The sequence below is a fragment of the Carassius auratus genome, chromosome 24 (genome assembly GCF_003368295.1).
Source record: "Carassius auratus strain Wakin chromosome 24, ASM336829v1, whole genome shotgun sequence".
NCBI classification, from domain to species: domain Eukaryota; kingdom Metazoa; phylum Chordata; class Actinopteri; order Cypriniformes; family Cyprinidae; genus Carassius; species Carassius auratus.
The window spans coordinates 3,816,974-3,831,369 of record NC_039266.1 but is presented as its reverse complement, the minus strand read 5'-3'; positions in this window follow the sequence as shown (position 1 = coordinate 3,831,369).

Genomic DNA, 14,396 nt, shown 5'->3' with positions numbered 1-14,396 from the left:
CTCAATCAGATTACGATCAGGAGATTGACTTGGCCATTGCAGAATATTCCACTTCTTTATCTTCAAAAACTCCTGGGTTGTTTTTGCTATATGTTTTAGGTCATCATCCATTTGTACTATGAAGCTCTACCCAATCAACTTTGCTCTATTTGACTGAATCTGGGCATGGAGTATATCCCTATACTTCAGAATTCTTCCAGCTGATTCTGTCCTCTGTCACAGCACTAAACACCAGTAACCCAGTGTCACTGGAAGCTATGCATACTCATGCCTTTACACTGCTCCACCGTGTTTCACAGATGATGTTGTATGCTTTGGATAATGAGCTGCTCCAAGCTTTATACTTTTTTCTTTCTCTTCCCATCATCTGGTTGGTTGATCATGTTCAGTGTTGGGCAAGTTACTCTGAAAATGTAATCAAACTACTGATTACTGATTACTCCTTTTAAAAGTAATCAAGTTACTGTTCTGATTACTTATTTCAAAAGTAATTAGTTAGATTACTAGTTACATTACTTTTTCTCTATGAAATTTATGAAATCCCAGCATACATGCTCCCGATAAAAAAAATGTTATTAAAGCATCAACATTCACAGAAGACTGTTATTTTTAACTAAAGCAAGTGGCTGCTGTGTGCATGGTTTGGCAGAATGCAAGCAAAGAGTGCTGCATTTACAATCTCTAAAATACATCTCAGTCATATGCGGAGCGTGTGTAAGTATGGGGACTTAATGCAAAAATGCCACTTGCACAAACAAATATAATCTATTATATCTGTTGCTATCAAAGTGAATAAGAATAGACAGTGCCAAATGGGGCATTAAATTAAGATATTTCCATGTTGCGCCGTATTTTATTTTAGGCATTTTGAAAGTGTTTCGTATTTTAACCAATCACACACAATTCTGTTGAGTTTAGGAATGCGATGGCAAAACAGAAGAGTTCAGATGAGTCCTTGCTGAAACTCAAACAGTCTGGGGTGGCACAGAAATATCTTCAATATAAAATTATGTTTGATTATAATGTACTGGACCTTTTTAGTGCCTAAAACACAACTGAGTACAATTAATTTCTATTTAAATGTAATTGAGATATTTGTAAATTAGATCAAGTGATACTGGGTGAATATTTTTTTTTTAATTATTATTATTCCTCACCTCCAGGTATTTTAATAAAGAGGCTCACTACAGCTTTATTGTTTATTCAGCTTCTAGAAACTCCCAAATGCTTTCTCTCCTACATTGCATACTCCTGGATGAGGCAGGTATAGTGATACAAATTTGAAAAAGGCTGAAGCCAACAGTCATAAATGCCAGAATATAAAATTTGTTATTTTATGCATTTAATTTTTTTAATTTTCACATATTTTCTAGTATAAGTGCACTGTTCTCACATTTATTTGTACATTAAATTACAAATAAAAAATACATATCATCTTATGCCTTATATAGTAACCTCGAATTGCAGGATATATTGTTGTACATGCATTTGAGAGACATTCTTGTGTGCTGCGTACATGCAGTTTGCAATTTAATCGCCTTTTTGGTGATTTCATGACTTAGCTGACAACAGAATGAGATATGTAGCCTATGTTCAAAGTTTCTTCTGCGGGTTATTTATTTATTTATGAACAGTTATAATATATAGCCTAAATAGAAACTCTGCATACACTTGCGCCGGCTAATCGTTTATATTTTTTAGTAGTTCATGCTGCTTTTGTGCAATAGATGAATAACAATTTATTTTATATTGAAATATTTCTATTTTACTGGAGCCCCGTGAATCATTTTACTCTCCTGAATCCTGCACACACACAAGTCTCTGCACTCACCTATCAAGTCTTGTCCCATGCGCTGCACTCTGTTGTGTCGGTTCTCGAGGGAGAAAGTCTCTATTCCACTGGCACTTGACTTGACAGTGCGTGTGTACATCATTTTTACAATCTCTAGATTATAAAACACTGCATTCTGCCATCAATGTAACGTGGCAGAAACATATAGAGTCCTCGGCTTATAACTATACTCTAATTACTATTTAGAAAATTATAACGCATTAGATTACTCCGTTACTAAAAAAGTAATCCAATTACAGTAACACGTTGCCCAACACTGATCATGTTGTTCTTAATTTCAGCCATCCAAATAATGCCTTTGCAGAATTGGTCAGGCTTTTTTTAAGATGTGTTTTTTTTTTTTTTGGCAAAGTCTTATCTGGCCTTGTTTGCACCTTGAGGTGAACCCTCTTTATTTGCTCTTGTGAAGTCTTCTCTTGATTGCAGACTTCAACAGTGACACATCCTGGAGAGTGTTCTTCTCTTGGCTGGATGTTGTTGAAGGGGTTTTTCATTACCATGTTGAGGATTGGATGAAGAGATCATGCACCACTGTTGTCCTCTTTGGACGTCAAGGGATTTTTATGCTGCTGAGCTCACCAGTGCATTCCTTTTTTTTTTTTTTTTCAGATTGTACCAAACTGTTGATTTTACCACTCTGAATGTTCCTGCTATCTCTCTAATGGATTTGTTTTAATTTTGAAACTAGAGAGCTTTCTTGATCACATGATGTGTGCACAGCAACAGTTTTCAAATGCAAATGGAATACTTAGAATTAATTTCAGACATTTTACCTGCTTAATTGAAGTAGAAATAATGAAGGAATAGCCGGTGCCTGTCTGTGAAACAGCTTTTGAGTCAACTGTCCAATTACTTGTTGTCCCTTGAAAAAGGTGGATGATGCATATTAAAGAGCTCTAATTCCTTAACCTTTCCTTCAATTTTGATTGGAATATCCTCAAATGAAAGCTCATAGTGCGAGCACTTTAAGCCAATATCCATTATATAACTAAGTTGAATACAGTATGTTTTTGTCAGCAGCTAAAATAATAAACATTTTTCCTGTGTCCAAATATATATGGACCTATACATATAGTAAAGGAACAACAGTTGATCTATCATTAGGTCCCTTTCTCCTCCGCTGTCTTAAAAAGGCCATATTGATCATGACACTTGGGAAATTTCAGTATGCTCCAACGGAAAAGCTTTGGTAGGCCTTTCTAAGCTCCTCTAAATAATTTGGCTGTCTTCATTATTACCACTTTTTGTGTCCCGTTGGGGGCTAGAAATCAATTTTGGAACTGTAGAAGTCTGCTTATTATCAGTCAATACTCTGCCTTACAGCACCACTTTCTTAGCTTGATCTCAACAAAGGTAATTTAATAGCTTTACAGCACAAGGGAGAGAGAAAGAGACACATTTTTGAAAAGACATTTAGAACTGTTAAGATTTTTGGCCCTATTAGCCTCTAAAGCCCCTTTCACACTGCCATTCCGGCAAATTCAGGGGTAAAGTGTTCCTGTAATTGTTCCCTGGTCGCTAGATTTGGCACTTTCACACTGCCAGTGATGACCCGGTATATGTGCGTGCTTTCACACACAACCCTTGAAGATCCCGTAACGACATGTGACATCAGCGCGTGACGTGTAATGTACGAGTCGACAACGCTTGGCACATTATACTTTAACTGAAGCAAGCAAACGATCTCTGCGTCAGCGCGGAAAGTGAGGAACTAACTGATCTCGCGAATGTTGATCTTCCTTCAAAACAGCCGGTAAAAAAGTCGCGCGATAACGCGCGTCATCACTTCGATACGGAATTAGATCTGGCTTTTGTTCACACAGCGCTCGTTCCGGATCGATTACCGCAATGTTACTATGTCCCCGACCCGGGTTCGATTCGGTAATCAATTCCGGGACGTGGTTGCTTTCACACAGAAGGCGACCAGGCAATGTTACGGGAATATTGCGGGTCCGACGTGCAGTGTGAAAGGGGCTTAATAGTAGTAGCCCTTTATTGTCACTAGTCACAAGTACCAGCGAAATTAGCCATCAACTTGTCCATACATACATACATACAATATGACTGGGGGTAGACAGGACAGGAAGACAGGGTTTTTGAGGAAGAAATACAGCATAACATTAGGGAAGTGAGGAGAAAGAAAACAACACCCAGACTATGCTCCTTATGGAAGCACAGTATGAGAACAGGAAAAACACCTCAGCACAAAAGCACATAATCTTTAATGGTAGCAGTTGTAACTACAGTACACCTGCAATAGCTGTGTAATAATATTTCATTATATTATGTATTTTACCAGCTAATGCTTTCCAGGGTTGGAGAGTAACGGAATACATGTAACAACGTTATGTAATCAGGATACAAAAATCTAGTAACTTAACTCATTACAGTTACATCCAAAAACAAAGTTTTAAGATTACAGTTACATTTTGTTAAATTGGGCATACTATTAGGATTACAGTTGTTTAATTTAAAATTAAATTAATTAATATTTTGACATAGCAATATATTTAGCGTTGCTTCATCATTGTTCCTGGTTCTGTTGAATATCATGTTGACTCTTGTTAGCCACCTGTTAGTGCATGAGTGTTCCTGTGGCTCAAGTGGTGGAGCATTGCATTAGCAGCACAAGGTTGTGGGTTCGATTCCCAGTTCCCATGTTAGGTAAAAAATGTTAGCCTGAATTCACTGTAAGTCGCTTTGGATAAAAGTGTCTGCTAAATGCATACATGTAAAAAAAATGTTAATGAGCAAATAACACCCATCTACAATTATTCTCCTCAAATGTGGAATGAGACACTGCTACAGTAAATTAATTGCAATTCTTCATGCTGGGAAAAATGTTTTCATGTCTGGAAATTTCACAGTTATTGTGTTTTCAGAGAGGATAAAGAAAATAACATACTTGTACAGTGTAAGCTATGCATGAAGACTCTTTCATAACAAAGTAGTATAATCAAACAACTCAAACATTTGCAGGTGTGACTAGCATGAAAATCATGTTAGCTAAAATTTAGCTTTTGTTAGTGATTTAAAATTCCATGTTGTGCATGACTTCAGTTTTCAGTTTTCCAGTGTAAATGAGCTGAGAAATGTAGAAATTAACATAAGAGTCCCTACACACCCCGGATCAGTCAATAAAATAAAGAAAGATCACAGCATGTCACATATATTTCAACGTGTATGTTTGTTTTAAAATAGACTAATATGTAGCCTATGTGGCGTAAATTCTTTAATGTTATGGAAAAAGTATTCTTTTTTTTTTTTTTTTTTTGCACGTTAACCCTATGGAGTCTAAGGGTATTTTTGGGGCCTGGAGAAGTTTTGTCATGCCCTGACATTTGTGCTTTATTCAGTTCTTATAAAAATCTAAATGGGTAAAGTCTAATCTCACTGTAATCAGCACAAACTGGGCTATAATAATATGTGAAATGCATGTATGTACATGATTGTGTTTCTTAGAGAAAAAAAAAATGTTATGCGTGGTTAGTGAAAAACTAAAAAGGCAAAAAAAGGTGTCATATGCATTGATTGATACAATATTATAAATTGTTCTCTGATGTCCCCAGGATTTTTAAGTTTTATCTCAAAATACCCCACTTATATTTTTTTTATAGCTTATTGAAATTGCCACTCTTAGGGTATGAGCCAAAGCACACAGCATTTTTATGTTTGTCCCCTTTAAATCAAAATGAACTGCTGCTCCCGCCTTCCTTTTCGGAAGAGTGCAGAGCTGCAAGGGCTCATGCTCAACGGGCATACCGGTGTTACGGTTTAATTGGTGGTGAACTTGTTATACTTCCCTCAAATTGCTTACAATGCAATTTTAAACTGCCACATTCCTATTTACGATCATTCTGGTAACCGTGAAGACAGCATTAGTGAAAACAGGTAGAGATAATGGTAGCTTTGGCAACATTAGCCTTTTTAGAAATATGACGAGAGATGCTTACTTTGACTGTAGTCTGGATGTTTGCGCACAAAGTGTTGGCATCGATCCCTCTTTAAGAAGGAATCTTTGCACAACTTCAGTTCTGAATTGACCATAGTTTGTGAAACATTCCAGTGTAAAATGTTAGCACAAACATATAGGACGGGGAGTCAACGGAGGCTCCAGCTACGGTGAGGCTGGAGGATGGCAGTCCTGAGGAGCTTGCACCGCAAAGATGACAGGCTGAGGGTGAGCAGAGGGGCCGCCAGAGGACAGCAGAGGAGGAGGCAGGAGTGGGTGGGAGGGCGGTCATTTACAAGGAGTGGTAAATGGAGGGTGCATTCTTGGAGCAGGCACTGGAGGACATTTTTGAGGAGCAGGCAGTGGAGGGCACTCAGAACTGGATTCAGGGACTGGAGCCCTCTCCTCTTCGTTTAGGCTTGCAAGTCTGTCAGTGAGCTTGTTTCCTGGATCTGATAGTACTGCATAACATGTAGTGGAAGTGTAACCCACCTAAAAAAAAACGGGTTAACCAGTTAATTGTATTTAATTATTATCATTATTTACTCATACTTTACGTTATGAGTAATGGGGCTTTTATTTTGAAAATAATTTTTACCTTGTGGGAAACTAAAATAGTTCCGTTCGCATAACATCGCCAAAATCAGATGGAGCTCTGATATGGTTTCTTCCACGAGTTAAGAAAAAAGTGAAGAAAAGAAGTTCAAGAGCCATCCAGAAATCGTTTTTATCTGCCCTGGCTTCTATTGGAAATCCTCTCTTGGTCAGGTCTTTTTTTTATGAGGGGAGCAGAAGATCCAGAAGCTCCAGTCCTTGAATCACATCAAGTGAACCATTGATCCATAGATGGCGAGCCTTCCCAATGAGCCGTGAACTTTTACCACAGGATTCCGGAAGCTGTGGTAGGATTGTGTCAGTTCACAGAACCGGCATCAACAAGGTTTTTCTTTTTTGAGTATTTACCCTTGACTTTGACTATTCTTTTTTTTACTGACTTGAACTCTGACTTAAACTCTGGAATTCCTAAGGACAACTTCCAAGGAACATTTTCAAGAAGGACATTTTATTTTATTCAAAATTTATTTTGGGCCCATAGGTGTTGTGTACACAATTGTTGTGAAGTGTTTGCTATATTTGTTAAACTAAAGTGTTACACATATCAAAACGTTAAACTGGTGTTGCTTGGTTATTACTGTACTTCTCAGCTCCTACGAACCTAGGGTGTACATCCTCAACAGTGGGTAACAGAAGCACACACTGTCAAGCAATGTGCACATGTCTCACAGTGTAAATTCTGTGCAGTGAAACTTTCCGCTTCTCTAGCGTTCACATGTGCCATTTGCGAAAAAAAAAAAAAAAACTAAAACAAAACAAAAAAACAAGCTCAGAATCATTTTTTTTTCTCCTACCCCTAATACACTCACCTAAAGGATTATTAGGAACACCATACTAATACTGTGTTTGACCCCCCTTCGCCTTCAGAACTGCCTTAAAGCTGCAGTAGGGAACTTTTGTAAAAATATATTTTTTTACATATTTGTTAAACCTGTCATTATGTCCTGACAGTACAATATGAGACAGATAATCTGTGAAAAAATCAAGCTCCTCTGGCTCCTCCCAGTGGTCCTATTGCCATTTGCAGAAAATACATCGCTCCCGTTAAGAAACAACCAATCAGAGCTGCGGTCCGTTACTTTGTTTGTGTACCTTTGTGATTCTTCATAGACATAAACAGAGAGAAGTAGTTCCGGCTACGATGTTCTTCCGCAAGACGCAATCAGTTCTGTTTATTAACTGCTAGAGAGTCAAAAGTTAACGACTGCAGCTTTAATTCTAAGTGCCATTGATTGAACAAGGTGCTGAAACATTCTTGGATCTAGGATGGCATATTGCAGTTAATGGAAATTTGTGGGATGCACATCCAGGGCATGAAGCTCCCATTTCACCACATCCCAAAGATGCTCTATTGGGTTGAGATCTGGCAACTGTGGAGGCCATTTTAGTACAGTGAACCGATTGTCATGTTCCAATTTGAAATGATTCAAGCTTTGTGGCATGGTGCATTATCCTGAAGGAAGTAGCCATCAAATTATGGGTACATGGTGGTCATAAAGGGATGGAGATTGTCAGAAACAATGCTCAGGCTGGCTGTGGCATTTAAACGATGCCCAATTGGCACTAAGAGGCCTAAAGTGGGCCAATAAAACATCCCCCACACCATTACACCACCACCAACAGCCCCAGCCTGCACAATGGTAACAAGGCATGATGGATCCATGTTCTCATACTGTTTACGCCAAATTCTGACTCTACCATCTAAATGTCTCAAAAGAAATTGAGACTCATCAGACCAGGCAACATTTTTCCAGTCTTCAACTGTCCAATTTTGGTGACCTCGTGCAAATTGTAGCCTCTTTTTCCTATTTGAACCTGGTAGGGTCTTCTGCTGTTGTAGTCCATCCGCCTCAAGGCTGTGCATGTTGTGGCTTCACAAATGCTTTGTTGCATACCTTGGTTGTAACGAGTGGTTATTTCAGTCAAAGTGGCTCTTCTATCAGCTTGAATCAGTCGGCCCATTCTCCTCTGACCTCTAGCATCAACAAGGCATTTTCTCCCACAGGACTGCAGCATACTGGATGTTTGTCCCTTTTCACACCATTCTTTGTAAACCCTATAAATGGTTGTGTGTGAAAATCCCAGTAACTGAGCAGATTGTGAAATACTCAGACCAGCCTGTCTGGCACCAACAACCATGCCACGCTCAAAATGGCTTAAATCACCTTTCTTTCTCATTCTGACAATCAGTTTGGAGTTCAGGAGATTGTCTTGACCAGGACCACACCCCTAAATGCATTGAAGCAACTGCCATGTGATTGGTTGATTAGATAATTGCATTAATGAGAAATTCAACAAGTGTTCCTAATAATCCTTTAAGTGAGTGTATATATACAGGCTGTAATACCTATGGTGAAACAAAACACAATCTTTAATATTTTAAAATTGTTTTACAATACTTTTTAATCACTTTAATTTAATTCAAATTAAGTCATAGCTAAATAAAATTACTTTGAAATTGCTTTTCTGACTCAATTTACAGTACATATGTATGATGGTGTTTTAGTGCTTTGTAAAAAAAAAAAAAATTCTAAGATTGCGAAATTAAAAAGTCTTAAAGGTCCCGTTCTTCGTGATCCCATGTTTTAAACTTTAGTTATTTCATTTAACAGAATTTGCCTACAAAAAACGACCCGTTTGGACTACATCCCTCTAGTTCCTGCAGTAATGACGTCACTAAAACAGTTTTTGGTAACACTTTAGAATAAGGTTCCATTAGTTAATGTTAATTAATGTATTAATTAACATGAACAAACAATGAATAATACATTTATTACTGTATTTATTAATCTTCGTTAATGTTAGTTAATGAAAATACAGTTATTCATTGTTAGTTCATGGTAATTCACAGTGCATTAACTAATGTTAACAAGCACAACTTTTGATTTAAATAATGCATTAGTAAATGTTGAAATTAACATGAACTAAGACTTATAAATGCTGTATGTAGTTCATGTTAACAAAAGTAGTTAACTAACATTAACTAATGGAACCTTATTCTAAAGTGTTACCCAGTTTTTTGACTAACCTCCGCCCACATGAATACGCAAAAAGGGGGCGTGGTCTTGTTTCTGAGCTGCGTTTGTGTTTGTCGCCATGTCGTTGAAACGCTGTTATTTTCATGTCGGAGTCCAATCATCTTTGTTTGGCCTTCCCAGGGATGCTGTACTTGGAGATTAATGGTTAAAATTTATGTTTAACTTGGTTCCCGAATATTATAATCCACATGTAAAATTATGTGCAGCACATTTTGCTGAGGACAGCTAGCTGAGGACAGCTTTCTAAATCTTTAATGCCGGATTCGCATTAAGATTAAGATTATTCCTCAAAGATGGAGCAGTTCCCACTTTGTCAGGAGAAGCGTTGTTTATGGACCACAACCGGTAAGTGTATTTTATTATTTAAGTTGGTGCGTTTAACAGTTTCTGTAACTTAAGATGGTGTTGTATCAATCAGAAATTTCAGACAATCAGAACTCATTACGTATTTTTTAAGGAGGGACTTTAGAGGACAAGGAAGTCATCAGCCCGTTTTTATGACAGTGAAAACAGCAGTATTAATATAGGTGATATATAGGTGAATAGGTGAATTGCGATAGATGAATTGTGAATTGATAGGTGAATTGTGTGAAAAATACTGTGTTTTTTTACACACAAAACATGAACACATGTTATAGTGCACACTGTAAAAACACTCAAAGCTTCAAAAAACGTGGAAAACGGGACCTTTAATTACGAGAATAAAGTTGAAATATTCAAGTAAAGTCTGTGTAACGAATGTAAACTCCATGATCACGGAAGAAGGAGGTGGGAACCGGCGGACAATCAAATAAGGTTTCAATAATCAAAATAAATACAAAACAGCACGTCAGCCCCTCACGGACGACTGGCACACACAAATAAAAAGCAAACACAAACTAAAACCAAGGCCTGGTCCAATCTCGTCCGTCACTGTTGTCGCAGAACGGGGGTACTCTCGAGACTGTGCTCTACCATCCCCCCCCCTCCCTCCGGGGGGGACCGCTCACGGGGACCTGCGGGAACCTGGGGGTAGGACAGACGAGGCGAGAGAAAAGGAGATGGAAGGAGGAGTGACAGAGACGAGAGAGGAGAAAGAGGAGGAAAAAAAAATCTGGTTCCCAGGTGCACTGCTGCTCGGCCCTCCACCAGCTGGGTGATCTCTTCCGACGGCATGACACTCCTCCGCCACAGCGCGTCAGCACCTCACGGACGACTGACGCGGACAAATAAAAAGCAAACACAAACTAAAACCCAGGCCTGGTCCTCTCTCATCCGTCACTGTCGTCGCTCCGGTTTTGTATCCCTCCATCACCTCCGTGGTACTCGAGACCGGTGGGTCGAGCAGGTGTGGCTCATTTCCAATCATTCCACCGGCCTTGCTCCTGTTCCCACGTCTCTCGGTCCCGCCCCTCTCGTCACAGTGTGTTTTTAATTGTCAGTTCTTCCACATGTACAGTACATACAGTACATAGAGATCATTGAAATTGTGTTACCCTCTGACCCTTGGTGCACACAGATAGCACTAACAGTAGAACATTAAATACAGATAATAAAACAAAGTACAACTATACAAAAATACAAATAGGTCATGTAAAAAGAAAGAGTAAGTAAAGCAGCACAAGGCACATGGCAGATAGAGTGCAAACCAATGAAGTAAACATTGCAGATATAATGATTGCAGTGCAAAAGTGCTTGTTCAATCTGATTAAAGTGTCTAAAGTAAAAAATCTCAGAGAGCAGTATTATTACTGACATAAGAGGTAGTTGAATGAGGTCAGTTACTTTCTGAATGAGGTAGTGAGCTGACCAATGCTGTACAAACTGTCTGGTGCAGGTCCCAGTGTGTTAGTGGGAGCTGGGGTTCAGAGCTCAGTGGTGCAAGGGAAAAATGCCGGGGGGGGGGGTGCTATACCACACATTGATGTAGCTAGTCAGGATGCTCCCGATGGTGCATCTGTAGAAGGTGCACATGACTGCCCAGTGCTGCTGTGTTTTCAGTCCAAGAGAGGTCCTCTGTTATGTGCACACCCAGGAACTTGGTGCTGCTCATTTTCTTTACAGTCTCACCGTTGATGGTCAGAGCAGCATGCTGAGTGTGCACTCTCCCGGCACCTGTCACAGCACCGCCCGGCCAGGCGGATCACCTCGCTCCTGTAGTTTGTCTCATCTCTGTTGCTAATGAGACCCACCACAGTCATGTCATCTGCAAACTTAAGAGGTTGGAGTTGTGTGACGGTGAGCAGTCGTGGGTCAGCAGCTTGAAGAGGAGAGGGGGCTCAGCACACATCCTTGGAGGGCCCCAGAGTTTAGTGTGATGGTGCTGCATGTATTGCTGCCGACTTGTACTGCCTGAGGTCTTCCAGTCAGAAAGTCTAACAGCCAGTTGCACAGTGAAGTGTTGAGCCCCAGCTGGACCAGTTTGTTAACGAGCTGTTGATGGATGATTGTGTTGAATGCTGAACTGAAATCTATGAACAGCATTCTGACGTATGAATCTTTTTTTGTCCAGATGTGTTAGTACTGAGTGGAGGGTAGTGGTGAAGGCATCATCAGTCGAGCTGTTGAACCGATATGCAAATTGGAAGGGGTCCAGTGAGGCGGGGAGGGCAGACTTGATGTGGTGCATGACTAGCTGTTCAAAGCATATCATGAAAATAGGGGTAAGTGCAACTGGACAGTAATCACTGAAGCAATATTGAGATGGTTTCTTTGGGACTGGAATGATGGTGGTAGCTTTGAAGCATGTGGGAACAACAGCCTGACTAATTTCGAGAACATAGTTGAAATATTAAGAGAATAACGTTGATATGTTTCGAGAATAAAGTCAAAACATTTTGAGAATAAAGTCTAAATATTATGAGAATTAAGTTGAAGTGTTTCAGGAATAAGGATTATATTTGTGCCCTAAATTAACTGTGCCTTTTGCACATGCCAGTGTCCCGGATTGAGAGCACCGGGAGGTATTCCATAGTTTCAGCTTTTAAAATCTATTATGTCTAATTTACTGTATCATACCAATAATAAAACAACTTGTGAATAGTCACTTAGTCACACCTCAGAGAAATCAACATAACTTTTGTTAACTAATTTTTAGAACATTTTAATAATTAAATACTGTAGGCTATTGGACGCCACAGAATTTATTTATTTATTTATTTTTGCAGAGTAGGTGGCGGAATTTTCACAAATTTGGAAATTATCACAAAGAAAACTGTATAATTTAATTAATTGGTTGACATGAATACAGTTGATAATTAAGGAGCTTGAAAAACATATTATTGTAAGACACATAATTTGAGTTTTGCAATAAAACTGATTTTGAAAGCTGAGACTTATATTAAAAGTAGGCCTACAAAAATCTCAAAGCTTATTCCTATTGGGTGGCTGGCGCACTCCAAATAAACAATGCAATGGAAGACATTAAATATTTTTCCAAGCATACTGTCCCCATGAGTATGATACATGGTATGATTTCTGCTAATAATTCCTCATGTATTTGTATTGTAGTCAATTAAAAAAAGTTTAAATAAGAGAGATACAGTGCCCCCCTAAAATTGTTTCTGCGAGTCCTTAAAACTGACTCTTCCTCATCCCAGTAAGATGATGCGGCAACTCAGACACAACAATATTTAAATCAATTCCGATGGCATGGCAACTTCTCCCTGTGCTCTCAGTTGATGCCATTTGCATTCACAATAGGCTATACTCAAAATATTACAACTTTAATTTATACAATTTCAATTCTTGGAACATTTTGAATGTATTCTTGAATCATTTAGACTTTATTCTCGTCTAGTATTTTGACTTTATTCTTGTAGTATTCCATCTTTATTATCGTAATTTGTGCTGTCCTGATTTAGAAATGCAGTTTGTCAACTGCAAGCCGTTCTATTCGCCGCGGGAGTTTCCCTCGTTCATTCTGGTCAGTGTTTACATCCCTCCGCAAGCGCATGTGAGCTCAGCTTTACAGAAACTTGCTGATCAGATCACAGACACAGAACAACAACACCCGGACTCTGTTTTAATCATTCTTGGGGACTTTAACAAAGCCAATCTCTCCCGTGAACTGCCAAAATACAGACAGCATGTTACATGTCCCACCAGAGACAGTAATATATTGGATCACTGTTACACCACAATAAAGGATGCGTATCACTCTGTTCCACGAGCAGCTTTGGGACGTTCTGATCACTGTCTGGTTCATCTTATACCGTCCTACAAGCAAAAACTTAAATCTGCTAAACCTGTAGTAAAGACTGTGAAGAGATGAACCAGCGAAACAGAGCAGGATTTACAATCTTGTTTTGACATCACTGATTGGAGTGTTTTTGAAGCTGACGAACTCACAGAGACCGTAACATCCTATATTAGTTTCTGTGAGGATATATGCATTCCTACCAGGACTTATTTAACATTCAACAATGATAAGCCATGGTTTACAGTAAAACTCAGACATCTTCGTCAGGCCAAAGAGGATGCCTACAGAAATGGGGACAGGGTCTTGTACAATCAGGCCAGGAACACACTGAACAAAGAGATCAGAGTGGCTAAAAAGACCTACGCTAAAAAGTTGGAAGACCAGTTTACTTCCAGCGAATCAACTTCAGTGTGGAGAGGTCTAAGAGCCATCACGAACTACAAGACACCATCCCCTTGCACTGAGGCTAATCAACGACTTGCTAACGACCTGAATGAGTTTTATTGCAGATTTGAAACCCCCATCACCCATTCTGACCATCTCCCTACACAACCATTAACACATCCTGCAATCCCACCCTCCACACCTCCTGCTCTTCAAATCTGTGAAGATGATGTGTGCCAGGTCTTCAAGAAGAACAAAAGAAGAAAAGAACCAGGCCCAGATGGTGTTACACCAGCCTGTCTGAAAATCTGTGCTGACCAGCTGGCCCCCATCTTTTCACAGATCTTCAACAGATCCCTGGAGTTCCTGCTTCAA